The sequence below is a fragment of the Gopherus evgoodei genome, chromosome 6, assembly GCF_007399415.2.
Source record: "Gopherus evgoodei ecotype Sinaloan lineage chromosome 6, rGopEvg1_v1.p, whole genome shotgun sequence".
Classification (NCBI taxonomy): domain Eukaryota; kingdom Metazoa; phylum Chordata; order Testudines; family Testudinidae; genus Gopherus; species Gopherus evgoodei.
In genome coordinates, this window is record NC_044327.1 from 88,269,370 (window position 1) to 88,286,683 (window position 17,314).

At 41.0% G+C, this 17,314-nt stretch overlaps 1 protein-coding gene across 5 annotated transcripts in view; it reads right to left on the reverse strand.

Annotated features, from left to right (window-relative positions):
* The window catches only part of FAM169A (family with sequence similarity 169 member A), a 52,665-nt gene extending 40,811 nt beyond the window's left edge, over nucleotides 1-11,854 (reverse strand). The window contains exons 1-3 of one of the 5 annotated variants that reach the window (XM_030566576.1): nucleotides 11,282-11,471; nucleotides 9,918-9,961; nucleotides 9,288-9,376 (exon numbers count right to left, since the gene is read on the reverse strand). The gene's annotated coding sequence lies outside the window, so the exon portion shown is untranslated. Of the gene's footprint in view, nucleotides 1-9,287; nucleotides 9,377-9,847; nucleotides 9,962-11,281; nucleotides 11,472-11,822 lie in introns of those variants that run through there. The other 4 variants (XM_030566578.1, XM_030566575.1, XM_030566579.1 and 1 more) reach the window with 4 other exon arrangements.
* Between the last annotated feature and the right edge of the window lie 5,460 nt (nucleotides 11,855-17,314).

Consider the following 17,314-nt stretch of genomic DNA (forward strand, 5'->3'; position numbering starts at 1 on the left):
GGTGAAAATGTTAATCAAACATTTGAACAAAATAAAACAGTGGATTCAAAAGAAACAGATAAATGAATAATACTTTCCATTTCTATAATGCCTTTTATCAGAGGCTCTCAAAACACTCATCTAATATTAATGAATTTAGCCTCAATATCCCCATGACTCTACCCAGTGACTTTCCCAAGACTACAAAGGAGATCTGTGGCAAAGCTCAAAATACAGTTAGGTCTCCTGACTCCTTGTCTTGCACATTCTCCCTACTATATTAGTAAAAGCAGCAAAGAGTCCTGTGGCATCTTATAGACTAACAGACGTATTGGAGCATGAGCTTTCGTGGGTGAATACCCACTTCGTCGTATGCATATATTAGTAGTGCTTTTCTCACATACAGCTACTAAAAGACTACAAACAATGGGACCACACAAGTTACATAAACCTGGATTTGGAGATTTAAAAACTAAAAGAGAAAAAGCATTAAAACAGGATATCAAACCAAACAAGAATATATACAATGAAACCTCCATCAAGGATCACCTCAAATCTGAACTGAACAAGAAGTTCCCCAAAAGTATCCCTGAGGTTTTGTCAATCCTCAGAACAGATAAAGGTCATCTCTATTAGTAATATGAAGTGTAATGGTTCTTTGAGGCAGGTTTCATTGTATTTCTGTTTTTAAAAATACACAAACCTACCTTGATTACAGAATTTTCTTCATAATCCCTTCATGATAGCATTGTGAAATTAATTGAGACCTGTACTTTAGCACTCTCTTTAAGATACAATTCCACATGAAGATAAGTAACTCCTCTGGTTCTTAATATATCCAGCATTATACTGATATGAGAGAATAAAATCTTTTGTCTAGAAAACACTGTCAACATCCACCAAGTGCCTCAGATTAATGCACCAACCGCATTATTTGTAATTTGTTTTAAGATGCTTACACTGCTCTGGGTTAGTACCAGAGAAACAAATCTGAGCTGCTGATTTGAAAAACAGAAATCACCGTAGGTTTTTTTTGTTGTTGTTGCTGGGTTTTTTTTGCCCTTGCCAGTACTACACTAATTTGACAATTATTAATGTTAATACTCTTGCACCACAGAGATATGGCATCCTTTTGTAGATAAAGGATCTGACCTCAACAATCCTCACATAAGCAGAACTTCAGTGGAGATCAATGAGAATTTTGCTTGTGCAAGGCCTACAAGATCAGGCTTAAAGTGTGGTTTGTTTGATGTGAATCTTAATACTGGATTCTGCAAGAGAAAGTCAACAGTTTGTAAAATACTACATCACGAAATTTTTTCATTCTAAATCACAACAGAAATATGAATATCTACATTAAACTACATTGTTCTGGAACAGAAGTCTAGCTCTGAGAAAGGATTAAAAGGTTAATTTTTAGTATTAAGATGGAAGATCATCACCATTTAACACCCAAGAAAGATGCCCACGTTTACCATGTGAGTATTACTAAGTGACAGACAGTCATCACTGCCAAATATTTTTTAACTGATAGTCATTAAAAATAGAACTGGATGTTAAAAACACCTTCATGTTGTCAGTATAACAATTTATATATTGCTTTTTCTATTAACATAATTAGGAATTTCTCCTACCCTAGATTCACAGCCTGAGAAAAAACACAACCCCTGGAGACAAACAAATACATTATTTAATATGTAAGACCACCACTTATATTGCTCTTTACATCTTTTAAGTGCTTCATCAATACTCACAAATATTAGGGTCCAATATTGCGCCTACTGAAGTCAATGGCAAAAATCAATTATCTCAATGGGAGCATGATTGGGACCACAATTAATTGTCATAGACACGGATGTGGCAGAGTTCAGTTAAGAGGAGCATGTTCTGTAACTGCACTTTGAGCTTGTGTGCCTAATTTTAAACATGTAACCCCACTGAAGTTATTCAAGTGATCAAGTTAGGCATGTGATTAAGTATCTTGCTGAATAAGAGCCTGAGTTTCCTTAGTGATGATTCAGGTAGACAATATTTATGTACTGGCTTGAATACATGGGACAGAACATGTGAATTTCTGTTGTAACAAGAAAATCACTAGGTTTCTTAAACAGTAGTCTCCATTCCATAAGATATTTGCCAATTAACCTCCAGGGCCCCTTTCTGTAATAAGAATGGGTCAGATGTCTTCTAAATTAATTGATTAAAAATCTGTGTATGAGAGACTTTGAAGTAGGCACAGTTTATAATTAAACCTGAATAAAGAGTTAATCAATCTGAAAATTATTTCAGCCATCTTCCATCTCTGTCACTTAAGCTACCAGTTAATATACTATTTCACAAAAACAATCTAACACGTAATACATCTTTGTTAATATTTCACATCTAAATGACAGGGAGCTAACACTAACTGGAGCAAAATGAATTTACTTCATAGTCCGTATTCTTCCTGTAATGTTCTCCTGATCTGCATGGCATCCACTCATCCCCACCCTTATTCTTTTTCTTAACCTCTCTCTCTCTTCTGGCTCTTTCCCTTCTCAATTCAAGAATGTTTTAGTCTCTCCCGTCTTAAAAAACCCCACACTTGGCCCCAGTTGCCTCTCCAACCACTGCTCCTTCTTCCTTTCATCTCCAAGCCCACTGAATGCATGGTGTACAATAGCTGTCTGGACTTCCTCCCCTCCAGTTCTATCCTAGACCTCTCCAATCCAGGTTCCACCCTTTGTTCTGCTCTGCAACCACTCTCACCAAAGCCTGTAATGACCTCTTTTTAGCCAAAGCTCAGAAGCAGTACTCTTATCTTTATCTTTCTTGACCTGTCAGCTGCCTGACACTGGTGACTACGCTCCTCTTCTTGAAATCTTCTCCTGCCTTGGCTTCTGTGACTCCATCCTATTCTATATAACTGCTCCTTTAGCATGTCCTTTGGAGGATCCTCCTCACCTCTCCTTCAACTGTCAAGGGCAGGGATTGGCAACCTTTGGCCTGCAGCCCATCAGGGAAATCCGCTGGTGGGCCAGGACAGTTTGTTTACCTGCAGCATCCGGAGGTTCAGCCCATCGCAGCTCCCACTGGCTGCAGGTTGCTGTCCCAGACCAATGGGGGCTGCGGAAAGAGGTGCAGGCCGACGGATGTGCTGGCTGCTGCTTCCCGCAGCCCCCATTGGCAGAAGAATCAGTAGGTGTTTGCTGTCTATACTATTAGTTATTGTTAAGGACACGATTTGATCATGGATTCCGTGACTTTAGCAGATCTCAGTGACTTCTTAATCTTTGGCTTCAACCCTGTGCATGGCGGTGCTTGGGCTTCCGTGATTTATCGTTTATTGTCTGTGATCTGTCAGTTATTTTTCCTAAAAATACGCATGACAAAATCTTAGTTAACTAAAGTTATCCTAAACTGTGCCTCACTTAATACCACAATACTGCACTTATGCACAGTTTTCTATCTGAAAATATTCAAGCATATAAATTAAAACACCCAATCAAAATAAGCATCACATAAGGTTAATAATTTATGTTAATGAACATTTACCTATGACTCATCATTACTGCTAGCCATTGGCTTCAATGGATTATTTGTATATGGTGTAAACAACATACTCTCACTAATAAAGATATAAATGTGGCTCAAGAACTTGAGTGGCTATAGATTTTATTTTAAGAACATAATTCAATTGAGTTAGCACTCCTAAAACTCTAGTTCAATACTCATCCTATAAGTATCACATTAAGAATAATAAGAATTTGAAACGTACTTTAACTGAAGTATGGCACTCTTCAGAACAGTACTAGACAAATACCTGTGACATTATTATTACAGTTACTCCTATAGGTTGACAGGAAGGTAAAATATTGTGTTAAAGAGAGAACTGAATGTGAAAGTTATCTGATCCTGTTATCTATAGTAAGAATTTGCTAATATAGCAAGTTATCATTTGTTGGTGTGCCCCAGGGACCAGAACTGATGGTGTCCAATGTATTTATTAATGATCAAAAAACAGGATGAATTGCATGGCACTCAGACACCATGATGATGAGATCCATTTAAAACAAGATGACATTTGCTAGCAACACAAGTATTTAGGTTAATCAAAAGTAGGGAGGATCAGGAACTCCAGAAGAATTTAAGCAAGCCTAGGTAACTGGGCAGCAAAGAAAGAGTCCGTAGTTTAAAAGATAAAAGAAAAGACATATGAGAAGGAAGCCAGAGACACCAGCCATTGTATACAAAGAGGACTGTGTTATCAGTAGCATGAAATACATTGCACTTAGGCAGCGAGGATAAACATGAGGAGGAAACCACTGCCAACAGAGCAGAGGTGGTCCCAGACTATTCTGACAGGAGCAGTTTCAGGTTAGAGTATCACAGGGATCAGCTAAAAGACAAATACTTTACAGCAATAGACTGGAAGCAAATAAGACGTTAGGCTTAAGTAGAGGATACAGAATACTACAGAAGAATTTATAATGCCCCTACTGAACACCAATGATACAGTAGAACCTCAAAGTTACAAGCTGACCGGTTACCCATACACCTCATTTGGAACCAGAAGTATGCTATCAGGAAGCAGCAGAGACCAAAAAAAAAAAGCATTTAAAAAAGCATAAACTACTAAGAAAATAAAGGAAGTTTAAAAAATTTGACAAGGTAAGGAAACTGTTTCTGTGCTTGTTTCATTTAAATTAAGATGGTTAAAAGCAGCATTTTTCTTCTGCATAGAAAAACTCTATTAAGAATGTTCAGTTGTAAACTTTTGAAGAACAACACAATATTTTGTTCAGAATTGCGAAGATTTCAGAGTTACAGACAACCACCATTCCTGAGGTGTTTGTAACTCTGAGATTCTATTGTACATTTGCACCTTTAATGCTGTATTTTGTTGTTGTCCTTTTGTTTCAAGAATCACATCAAGTAAGAAAGGTAGAGGTGAAACATGAGTAGGAACAAACACTCATGAAGTGCCTATACTAGTGTTTACAAAAATGTTAGTTAACACATATTAACTGCGAGCCATTTAACATGTTACAACACAAACAAAAACTCTAGACAAGATTGGTGATCATTTGTTTGGCTGGCAGGTGAAAGGAACTCATACACAATCCTTTCCCTACTATATCCTAACTTTCTCTTCATTATTCATCCTGGAAATCTCCTAGAGTCCCACACTTCTTTGTGGGTGTCCGATGCTCCCCTTCCCAAGCCTGTGTCTTGTATCACTTCTTCAAGCTACCCCACAATTTCCTAATTGTTCAACCTCTCCTGGTCCCATTCCAAGATAAAGATGGGCTCTCAAGTTACAAAGTATCTGCAGACATTTAAAAATGAGGGAATGGTTTAATTTAGAGCAGAGCTGAGACCCCCTTCCCCGTAAGGCTGTAGCTGCTCATTTGTACTTTGCAGATGGTTTTAAGCAAATGCAGCACGCAGCATAAACAGCTGCTCAAAATAAGATAGTCTGTGTTCTATAGTATCAGTCTGTTCCAATATCAGCATTGCCAACTCTCATGATTTTCTCTCAAGTCTTGTGATTGGTATTTTTATAAAAGCCCCAGTTTCTGGAATCGGATTTTTAACCAGAGAACTTTTGCTTTCATTAAAAAAACTTCTAGTCCTTAACTCTTCAGAGAGAAGCTGGACATCATGAACCCTAAAATGCCAATACCATAAGACCAAAAAAAAATCCCCTATTTTTGGAATTTCATGATTTCTAAGCCCATCTCAGAATTTTTGAGCCATCCTTTAGGCTGGCAATGCTTCAGCATGGCAGTGGTTATGCTGCTGCTGTGAAGAACAACTAATACGCACTTGAGAATCTCTGATGAAGTTTTTTTTAATTCAATTTAGAAATCATCCAAGTTCCAATAGAAGAGTAAGTTTACTGGTTAAATTTCCACCAAAGCTTTGAGAACTGCCATTCATTGGTAAGTATTTACCCTCTAAACTCCCTTGCTGAGTGTGTGTAGAAGTACAAAGAACCAGACAAATGATTTGTCTTCTAGTAACACAGCAGAATGTACTAATAAAACACCTGTCATATGTGACAGCTTGTGTACAAAAGTATAAGCAAACTATGGTTAGTATAGTATTCCATACCAGTTGAACTTCATTGAAAGAAATAAATAGATTCCATGAGTAGAAATGGCCACTGAAGTTATAATGGTAATTAATCACCTTTATGTTAAGTTTCCAAATAAGACACATTCTTCTAGCATTGCTCCAGGGACTACTGATTTGATGAAGGCTCCACCCTTCCTGGTTATGTAATCTGTTTCCCCATGATTGCATGGGATTAAAGAAACTTGATAAAACGTGTTAGTGAACCATATCTATCACCTTCATTTTATTTGACTTCATGAAAGCTAGCAAATATCAACAGTGGTGTCAAGTTCTGTTCATCCTGACCCAGAGCTTGCAATTGTAGCCAAGCAAGCACAGAGGTCTGCCCACATGGATGTAAATGGAGGACCTGGTCCCATGTTACTCCAATATGAAACTCTTATTAAAGACTCCTTTTACTATTGAAAATACATAGCAGTTATAATGAAGACAGATAGAACTACACTATTTGGTAGTATAAGCAAAGACGTAGAATACTAAATGACAGTTCACTATAAAGTCCACTCACTAGACTCATAGCACAAGGAGTTCAATTTTTATTTATAAAATTCCTTATTATTTTCAAAATACAGAAAAAAATAAGTTAGTCCTGTCTATTCTCACTAATTCTGGAATAATTTTAAGGCAGCCTTGAAAGTCTCTTACTTTTGAGAAAACTGAGGGAAAACATTCCAGGGAGATATTTAAAACCTCTCTTGCTGAAACCGACTCTCGCTCTGAGAGCTCCAAATCCAGCAAAACGTTAACTTTATTATTTGTAGTCACTAAGTAAGTGTTGGGCATTGTCATGGTATAATTCCCCACTCTGAACCTCAGCGTCCAAAAGATGGGGTACCAGCATGAATTCCTCTAAGCTCAATTACCAGCTTAGTACTTGTAGCGCTGCCACCAACCAGGAATTCCAGTGCCTGGTACACTCTGGTCCCCCCAAAACCTTGCCCAGGGACTCCCAAGACCCAGTCCCTCTGGATCTTAACATAAGGAAAGTAAACCCTTTCCCTCACCGTTGCCTCTCCCAGGCTTCCCCTCCCTGGGTTACCCTGGAAGATCACTGCGAGTCAAACTCCTTGAATCTTAAAACAGAGAGGAAAATTCACCTTCCCCCCTCCTTCTCTCTCCCCTTCCCAGACTCTCCCTGAGAGAGAAAGTAATCCTAACCCAGAGAGAAAATTAACCTCTCTCCCCCACTTCCCTCCTTTCTCCCCATCAACTCCCTGGTGGATCCAGACCCAGACCCAGTCCCCTGGGGTCTCACCAGAATAAAAAAAAACAATCAGATTCTTAAACAAGAAAAAACTTTTAATTAAAGAAAGAACAAAGGTAAAAATTATCTTTGTAAATTTAAGATGGAATAGGTACAGGGTCTTTCAGCTATAGACACTGGGAATACCCTCCCAGCCTAGGTATACAAGTACAAATTAAAATCCTTTCAGCAAAATTCAAATTTGAACGCCTTCCAGCCAAATACACATTTGCAAATAAAGAAAACAAACATAAGCCTAACTTGCTTTATCTACCTAGTACTCACTATTCTGAACTTATAAGAGCCTGTATCGGAGAGATTGGAGAGAAACCTGGTTGCACGTCTGGTCCCTCCGAGAACCCAGAGAGAACAACCATCAAATTCTAACAGCACACACAAAAACTTCCCTCCCTCAAGATTTGAAAGTATCCTGTCCCCTGATTGGTCCTCTGGTCAGGTGACAGCCAGGCTCACTGATCTTGTTAACCCTTTACAGGCAAATGAGATATATAAAGTATTTCTGTTCCATTAACTCCTACTATCTGTTTATGATAGGCGTATTCTGTCATTTAAAAAAAAAAAAAGTCAGTATGCACAAACAAAACTGCAGGGATGCCAGACGATAGTTACCCAGGCATAACTATCCTTTTGTGCTTTTCACCTCAGTAGTTTTTAACATGGTGCAAGGGTGGAGAAGTTATCCAGTCCCTTTGCACTGAGAATGGCTTATACCCATAATGACATTCCTTGGAGCAAGAGTTTGGTTTTTGTTTTCTTAATTTACAAACAACAACTTTATCATTAACAACAATGTTACAATGTGAACACTCCAAGGGCCAGACATGGATAATAAAAAGTGCCAGAGATGAGTATGCACCTCACATTATTAAAAGCATGCAAGCTATTATCTGCCCCAAATTTTACATTTCACAGACCACAACAGGATGACTAATACTTTTTGGAATGTACTGACTGATAAGATTTGATGACTAGGGCCATGGCTACACTGGCACTTTACAGCGCTGCAACTTTCGCGCTCAGGGCTGTGAAAAAACACCCCCCTGAGCGCTGCAAGATACAGCACTGTAAAGCCTCAGTGTAATCAGCGCTGCAAGCTACACCTGTAAGGGATGTGGTTTACGTGCAGCGCTGGGAGAGCTCTCTCCCAGCGCTGGCGCTCCGACCACACTCACACTTCAAAGCGCTGCCGCGGCAGCGCTTTGAAATTTCAAGTGTAGCCATACCCTCTGTTACAACTTTGGGGGGGAGGGGAGAAAGCACTTCTCTATGCCAGGGTGAAGGAACGGGGCACGCACACAGTCAAATTACCAAGCTTCTCAAAATATATACATGCAAAGGAGCTCAAAATACAGTAAAGTTAAAGTCTGTTTCATTTTAGATTTAAAACTATTAATATTTTAAAATACCTGTCAGTACAGTTAGTAATACCTGTGAGGGATCACCATAGCTTTGTATAAAGTAGACATTCCTACCACACTAAACCCTATTACATTTAAGAAGTGATGCAAATAAAGTGTGGTTGTACTCTGAAGAATTACTCTGTAAGTGTCATCATGAGATTCCATACTTGTCTCTCAATGATTCTAGATCAGTTATTCTCTCTCACATATTCATATATATATAAACTAAGGGACAGCCCTGCACACTCAAGTAGGTTCTTTCTAAGTTGCATCTTACTAGTAATAAATATTTTGCAGGCCAAATTCTGCCCTCAGAAATACCTGTGCAACCCCCAGTTACCTTACATTGGCTTGTACAAATGAGACTGGATAATCAATTCTGTTGACAGACAAGCAAGAAGAGACTCAAGCTTACTCTTTCTGAGTTGTATATTCTTTAGAGTGTTAACAGGAGTAAAACAATAGCAGATATGACTCTATATATATCTGAAGCAGATTAACGGGTAAATTGCCATTTTACATACTTTTCAAAGTAGAATTTCTCTGTGTAGAAGGCATGAACAAGCGCTCCAAAGGCAACCTTGGAACCACATTTGACTATTTATTGGAGAGACTGAGGAGATTAAGTGGAGAAGGTACATTTTAAAAACTGCTACTATTCTGTCAGATACATATGGGCTCCCTATGTAACTAGGTGACTTTGGTACTTTGCTGCCCTAAACAATGGAGACTAGATAGGGTCACATTGGCGGAAAACATAGTATTAAACACAAGTAATGCCCATAGTCCCAAAGTATCAGGTGCTTTCTAAAAAAAGGATCAGTAATAAAATAATTACTGTTCAAACAAACAGCTATCATTAATTTGAGATTAACTGAAGAGTTCAAGCACCTTTCAGACATACTGTTTCCAACTAATTGAAATAATGGATATATTCACATTCATGAAGTTTTCATTGTAACCATTAAATTAATAAACTAGAAATTATTTTAACTGAAAGTTTACATCAGACAGAAGCTAATGAAGCAACCCAGAAAAAAGAGTGGGTACGGTCAAGGCTTGGAATAAAAAACTGACAGTATACTCATTTTCTGCATGAAAAGGTTGAGGGAGGCGGAAGACACAGGCTAGAGTGATCTCCAGAAACCCTTTACCAATCATTCAGCGGAGCAGCATTGATTTCATTATGTTGATCATCCTGCCATGACAAATACACCAATTAAAAACTGGAATAGATATACCACACTTCAGTAAACAGTGATGCATAATATACCAAAGTGAACACCTGTATTTACTGAACAGAGAGCCGGTAGGTAAGAGAAGGGGGAAAAAAAGTTGGACACATAAACAGAAAGAACAAGCAGTATCAACTAGACAGTTGACCCATTTTTGTCAGGATACACATGGTTAAGGAGGGGCAGAGGGAAAGTAATCAAAGCTGGTAAGACTTCCAAAATGGCAGTTTCCTATTTGGTGTTATTTTTAAAGACTGGTGTTATTGAGCACATTACTCTTCAGATATAGTAATTAAAAATAAGTATAATGTATATTACACCTGAGATTTCCTTTAAGGTTAGTAAAAGCCATTGCTCTAAATCTGGCTTCCATGGAATCATCCCACTTTTCCTCAAGCTGATTTGACCTCTACAAGAGGACAAGAAGGCCAGTTCAGCCTTCAGTTATAGCCAAAACCTCTCTCTGCTTTATCAATGATGGCTCATGACAAAGTAAAACACTTTTCTGCAGGGCAAATAAAACACAGCCCGCAAAAGGTCCATTGATTAATATATACCTTTCACAAAAACTGCCTGGCTGCATCAAATTGTTTGGGCCAGAGATGTGGCCATTTCATTGGAGCAAAGATAAACTTACATAAAACTTTAGTAGCATGCAACATAGAGCCCCCCAGCTGTTAGGGTGGATCCAAGTCCTGTGCAAAACTAACAAGCTGCAGTGTAGCAGCTGACAAATCTAGCAGACCTCCCTCACCTCGATGAGGGAGGGGGGTGAAAGAGGGTTTTAAGGCAGGGCATATCGCCCCCTTTACAATTAAGGATTTTGCTGTGTTTGACCAAGGCCTTTACAGTCCCCCTCCTTTATTCCCACACACCCAAAAATGACCTCCATTGATTTTTACTACTAGACCTTGAAACCGCCGCCTTTGCCTAACCCCGGCCTTTCATTCACACACAGCGGGGGAGAGGGCTCCATGCCGCGAACAGCACTCCGCGCCCCCGGATTTCAGTGGGGTGGCTGCAGCGGCCAAACCGGAGGAGGAACAGGCCAAAGAGCAGGGCCGAGAGCCAGCACACACCTGGAGCCATGGCCTACCATGGGGGAGGGGAGCCCCGGCCAGCGCCTTGCCGCCCACCTGCCTGGCAGGGACCCGCCGCCAGCCGGCCGCCTCGCGGCTCGGCCCTCCGAGCCAGGCCCGGATGAGGGGGCTGGAAGACACCAGCGGGCGGCAGCCAGGTTAGCCGGGGAGGGCCGCGCGGCCCCCGCAGTCGGAGTCACTCACCTCGGCCGGCCCTTTGCCGCTGGAGGGCGGCGGCGGCGGCAGGGCTGGGCGTGTGGGTCGGGGAATGAATGGAGGCTGCAGCGCCCGGCTTTACCAGCAGCGTCCCGCCTCTCACCTTCTGCCTCCCTCACCGCCGGCGCCTGAGCAGCTCATCCCTGCTGCCGCCCCCCGCTCCCGCTCTGCTCCCCTCCCATCTGACGCACTGGCTCTGCAACGCCTCGAGCATCGCCCACCCTCGGCTCCCCCGCGCGCGGTACCCAGCGCAGCCTCCGCCTCGCCGCCAGCCAAGGCGGGCGCAGAACAGCGAGACTTCGGGAGCGAAGCAAAGCCGCTTTCAGCCACCAGCACCGGGCCAGGGGGCTGAGCCTCCCTTCCCGGCTCTACGGAGCATGGGGCAGGGCCGCTGAGCGACAACACTGGGCTAACAGACTTGTCCCTGCGTTGTTGTTTTTGTTCCAAAAGACACCGCAGGATCCTGCAATAATGCATGCAAATACTCCCACTTGAGTACACTCTGGAGGATGGTGTACGATGCCCTTACCGTCAGCGTGAGAGCCTGCGTTTCAGGGAAATAAAGAGCAGCCACAGAGAAAAGCAGGACAAAGCTTATTGTCAGGGACAGCCCTGCATGCTTGATTCATGGTACAAAACTAAACGGTTGTAGCACGCTGCAAGCCTTTGCATAGATATTGCAGAACTACAGGATAAGACGCACTCTAAATTGACATGGATGAAAGGTAAACATCTAATTGGGGCCATCCCTTAAAAGAAGGGGCAGGTGATCACCCCTCTTACTGCTGAATGCAGTAGTGTTTGATGAAGATGTATATTATTACGGCAGAAAGAGAAAGGCACATACACAATAGTATACTGGGGTGACGGAGAGATAGCTCAGTGGTTTGAGTATTGGCCTGCTAAAGCCAGGGTTGTGAGTTCAATCCTTGAGGGGGCCACTTAGGGATCTGGTCCCTTCTACTTCTAGGAGATTGGTGTATTTACAATTACTTTTACTTTTATATATCACTTTATAGCAGTTATATTTCCAAAGTGCTGTAATTCTACTGAAATCTATCAGATTACAAGAGGGTTTCTGAGAGGAGGAATGGAAAACTCTCCTTTAAAAAAAATATGGATTGTCTTAAACAAAGAGCTACTTGAATTCAGGCTTTGACTAGACTGTGGCCTTTTGATCCTGCAAGTAGATTCAAATGGATAGAATCCTGAATCCCATACATAAACCATTGGCTCTAATGGCGCTCCCTGTGGATTCCAAGATCCACTCACACAGCTCTGCTTGCAGGATCAGACTTGATCTTTACTGTCTTTTATCCTTGTGTGTTGGTTGCTGATGTTTGTTACTCCTGCATTGCTGTTACATAGAGCTACAAAACATTGGAAAAGATGCTGCTCTATATAATAATACAAGGTAAGACTGTGATATTAAAATATGTGGATTTACATCCACAAGTAAGAAAATTAAGAAGTTTCACGTAAATGTTAACTCGACTACATTGTACAGATGTATGCATCATGATATGCATGCACAATCTGCATATATTCAGCACAAGAACTACATTAAAAGAACATTAATGTTACAAAGTCAAGCACTCAAAATGCCAGAATTAAGATTGCCTGTGCAACCTAAATTCAGTCCCTTTGTGTGTATGCATTATATGATCTTTAATTACATGGTCACATACTAGTTTTTCAACAGGATCCCTGTCTGATTTAGTGTGTGGGATCAACCTGCTCTGGTGATGAATTAGGTTTATGCAGTGAAGCTTTATGGGATCCCTGCCTCATTTGTTGCAGAAGTTGGAAGGTATGTCGTGAATGATGCTAGGCAAGTCAATTAAACCAAACTTTTCAGAGTTGGTTACTAATTGTGTATTCCTCATTTTCTGGGTGCCCAGTTTGAGACTGATTTGGAGGACTGCTGAGCACTCACAGCTGCAAATAGGTCACAGGGTGGTATGTTTGAGTATATAAAGTGCTGCGTACTGTTAAGAACTCTGAACAAAATCAGGACCTAGACATCTCAAATTGGGCACCCAAAATTAGTAAACATTTTTTATCTGAATCTCTTTGTGCATGAGCTCCTCATCTGTAAAAAAGAGATTTTACTCCTTCACTTCATAGAAGTGTGGATATGTTTCCCCTTTTGACCAGAGCAGTTAGCCAAAATGTGGGGTCTTGTGGGTTGTTTCCATTAGAAGAATTTGATGATAGTGTCTAGTATTTCTCTGATGCAATCGTGTTTATTTACAAAGAATGTACATAAAATCCTTTATCTCTGAACTCAGGAGGAATCAAACAACAGTAGACTTTTCTTTGCTCTCATCTCAGTTCCCTGATTCTTTTCAGCCAGCAGTCTGCCCAAAAACCTTTCCTCAAGGTCATGATACAAGTCCTTCTCTGGATGTGTCCAGGGTTTCCTTGCTGACTCTGCTATATGCTTGTCTAGTGTTCTGCTCCTTCCCCCTCACACACTTAAAATCTATTTAAACCTCCACCCTTGCATTTATCAAATTCCCAGAAAACCCCTGGGACTGCGTGGCTCAGCCACTGCCCAGGCTTGCATGAGGTCTAGTCCTTGGGCAGAGGTTTTCCATTGTTTCAGCTATCACTAAATAAAGGTATTTTATTGTTTCCTCATTTAGCCTGAATGGACGGCTTCTATCATGACCAACAACTTCAAGCAGGTGGTATGATTGCCCAGCCCCCAGCACAACAACGAATTAAAGTCTATGAAGCTCTCAGGTACTATAAGGCTGCATGTCTGTCACAGAAGTCATGGATTCCATAACTTTCGATGACCTCTGCAGCAACTGGTGCTGGCTCAGGATTTGCCTGAGCCAGACAGCTCCTGGGCCAGCAGCAGTAGTTTAGGTGTGTAGGAGGGGGCTAGTGGCTGGGCTAGTAGCTGGGGTTGCAGGGGCTAGTGGCAGGGCTAGTGGCTAGTGTGTAGGAGGGGGCTAGTGACAGGGCTAGTGGCTGGAGTTGCAGGGGCTCTTACCTTGGGATGGGGGGCTCCCAAGCTCCCACTGGCATAGGTGGAGGAGGGTCCAGGGGGCTCTGCACACTGCCTGCACTCACAAGCCATGCCCCTGCAGCTCCCATTGGCTGCCGTTCCTGTCCAATGGGAGCTGCCCCTGCAGACCAGCATTTGTGGCGGCAACAGCGATTGGAGAGCCCCCCTGCGGAGCTGCGGGGACAAGTGGAGCCTGGTAGGGAGCCTTTGAGCCCCACCAATCCCCCCCAACACCAGCAATGCACCCCCTAGCACCTGCAGGGGTCCTGGGCCACATCCACAGCACCCCTTGACTGCCCCCCACCAATTTTTAGTTGGGGGTATACAGTGAAAGTCATGGACAGGTCACAGGCCATGAATTTTTGTTTACTGCCCGTGACCTGTCCATGATTTTTACTAAAAATACTTGTGACTAAAATATAGTCTTAACTATATGCACTATAGAAAAGCCAATGAGGAAATTAACAATTCTGTCTTCAGAGCAGAGTATGAATAGTGTGCAATAAATAAGGCATGGGGCCATATAGTGAACAATGAGAATAAAACAAAATATTGAATAGCTGCTCATTAAATGATTATCATCCATCCTGTGCAGTGAATGAGGCAAGGGTGTGATGGGAAAAGTAGTAGGTGATTAAAGACTGCATGATAATGCATACACACAAGGGGTCTAACCTTTGATTACTTTACTTTGCACCCATATTAAGTTATTTTAACATAGTTTGCATGCAATTCTCTACATTTTAAAAAAAGCAAAATGAAAAAAATTCCATCAGTGGCATCATATTAATAACTACGTGATTCATCAGCAAGGTTAGACCCTTTAGATCCACCGCACAGACCTCTGCTACTTGAATAACTGACGGCAATAGTAGGTTGCTATTAGAATGTATTACACATAAATAACATTAAGAACAAACAGTAATTGAACAGCAGTTATATAGTCTAAATTGGCCTATGCTTTTTATATAACCCTGTCACTTATGCTAAGTATCCTATAACCCTTTGCATTCACTGAAGTTAAGTTTTTGCTTGAGCAAATAGGGAAGCTGTCAAGATCAGGACAGATGAGTACTTTATTATACTACTGGAATATCCTAAAGGAAAAGGGCAAGATACGTGTATGTTCTACTCTGGTACAAAACTTGGAGGTGCCTTCAGACTCCAGGGTAGCTGGAATGCATATGTTCAGAACAAAGAGATAAAAAGTACACCATGGTACCAGAAAAATGGTGATTTGTTTAATTTAGTTTCATATGATGTGCACCACACCATTTACCTGTAATCAGGAAAAATATAAAAAGATGGCTTTAAGCCTTTAACTTAGGGAGCATACCTTCTGTATAGGGTGAATATGACAACACAGTGCAAGATGAGTTCCCAGAGACTGGTATTTTATTGAACCTTTCCCCTGTATTATATTATTATTGGCTTATAGTAATAAACCTGACAGATATTGGTTAATTTGCCTCTTGAATATATTTCATAATGAATCAAAGTGTGGTCAAGCAATTGACTATACAGTAGAACCTCAGAGTTATGAACACCAGAGTTACAAACTGACCAGTCAACCACACACCCCATTTGAAACCGGAAGTACACAATCAGGCAGCAGCGGGGGGGGGAGAGGGAGGAGAGAGAAAAAAGTAAATATAGTACAATATTGTGTTAAATATAAATTACTAAAAACTGAAATACCATTTCACAGATATTGGGAGACAGACCAGTCCTCGCTTACAGACAGCCCCCTAACCTGAAGCAAATACTCACCAGCAACCGCACACCATACAACATAAACACTAACCCAGGAACCTGTCCTGCAACAAAGCCCAATGTCAACTCTGTCTACATATCTATTCAAGTGACACCATCATAGGACCTAATCACATCACCCACGCCATCAGGGGCTCGTTCACTTGTACATGTACCAACGTGATATATGCCATCATGTGCCAGCAATGCCCCTCTGCCAAATACATTGGCCAAACCGGACAGTCTCTTCGCAAAAGAATAAATGGACACAAATCTGACATCAGGAATCATAACATTCAAAAACCAGTGGGAGAACACTTCAACCTCTCTAACCACTCAGTGACAGACTTAAAGGTGGCAATTTTTGCTACAAAAAAACTTCAAAAACAGATTCCAAAGAGAGACTGCTGAACTTGAATTAATATGCAAATTAAATACAATTAACTTTAGGTTTGAACAGAGATTGGGAATGGTTGGGCCATTACACTAATTGAATCTGTTTCCCCATGTTAAGTATCTTCAGACCTTCTTTGGGTCATCTTGATTATCACTTCAAAAGTTTTTTTTTCTCCTGCCGATGATAGCTCATCTCAATTGATTGGCCTCTTACAGTTGGTATGGCTACTTCCACCTTTTCATGTTCTCTATATGTATAAATATCTTCTTGCTGTATGTTCCAGCCTATGCATCCGATGAAGTGGGCTGTAGCCCACGAAAGCTTATGCTCAAATAAATTTCTTAGTCTCTAAGGTGCCACAAGTACTCCTGTTTTTTTGGTTTTTTTTTTTTGAACTACCAATGTTGCTTATAGGGTGACCAGATGTCCCAGTATTTTGGGCTTTGTCTTTTATACGTGCCAATTACCCCCTACTCCGTTCCGATTTTTCACCCTTGCTACCTAGTTGTTTATAAGTAAAGCACACATCTAACAGCAAGAACAGTGACTGAAATGCTCCATATTTTGTGTGTGCAATATGGCGGCTACATTGTACCTGAAAATTTGAACATCCTGACTTCCATGGATTTAAATCTTAAATGGGGGATGAGGGAGAAAATGACTGAAGCTATATTTTTGTTTCTCAAGAAATATAAGGAAGACCTGATAATAGTTTTTGTTTGTTTGTTTTTAATTTGTTTGTTTTGTTGTTATTTATTTAGGAATACCAGTAATATAAAATGTTTTCTTCCGAGTTTTTGCTTGATGACTCCTTGGAAGATCAGGGAAGTGGAGCAAAACCTTCCTTATCCCT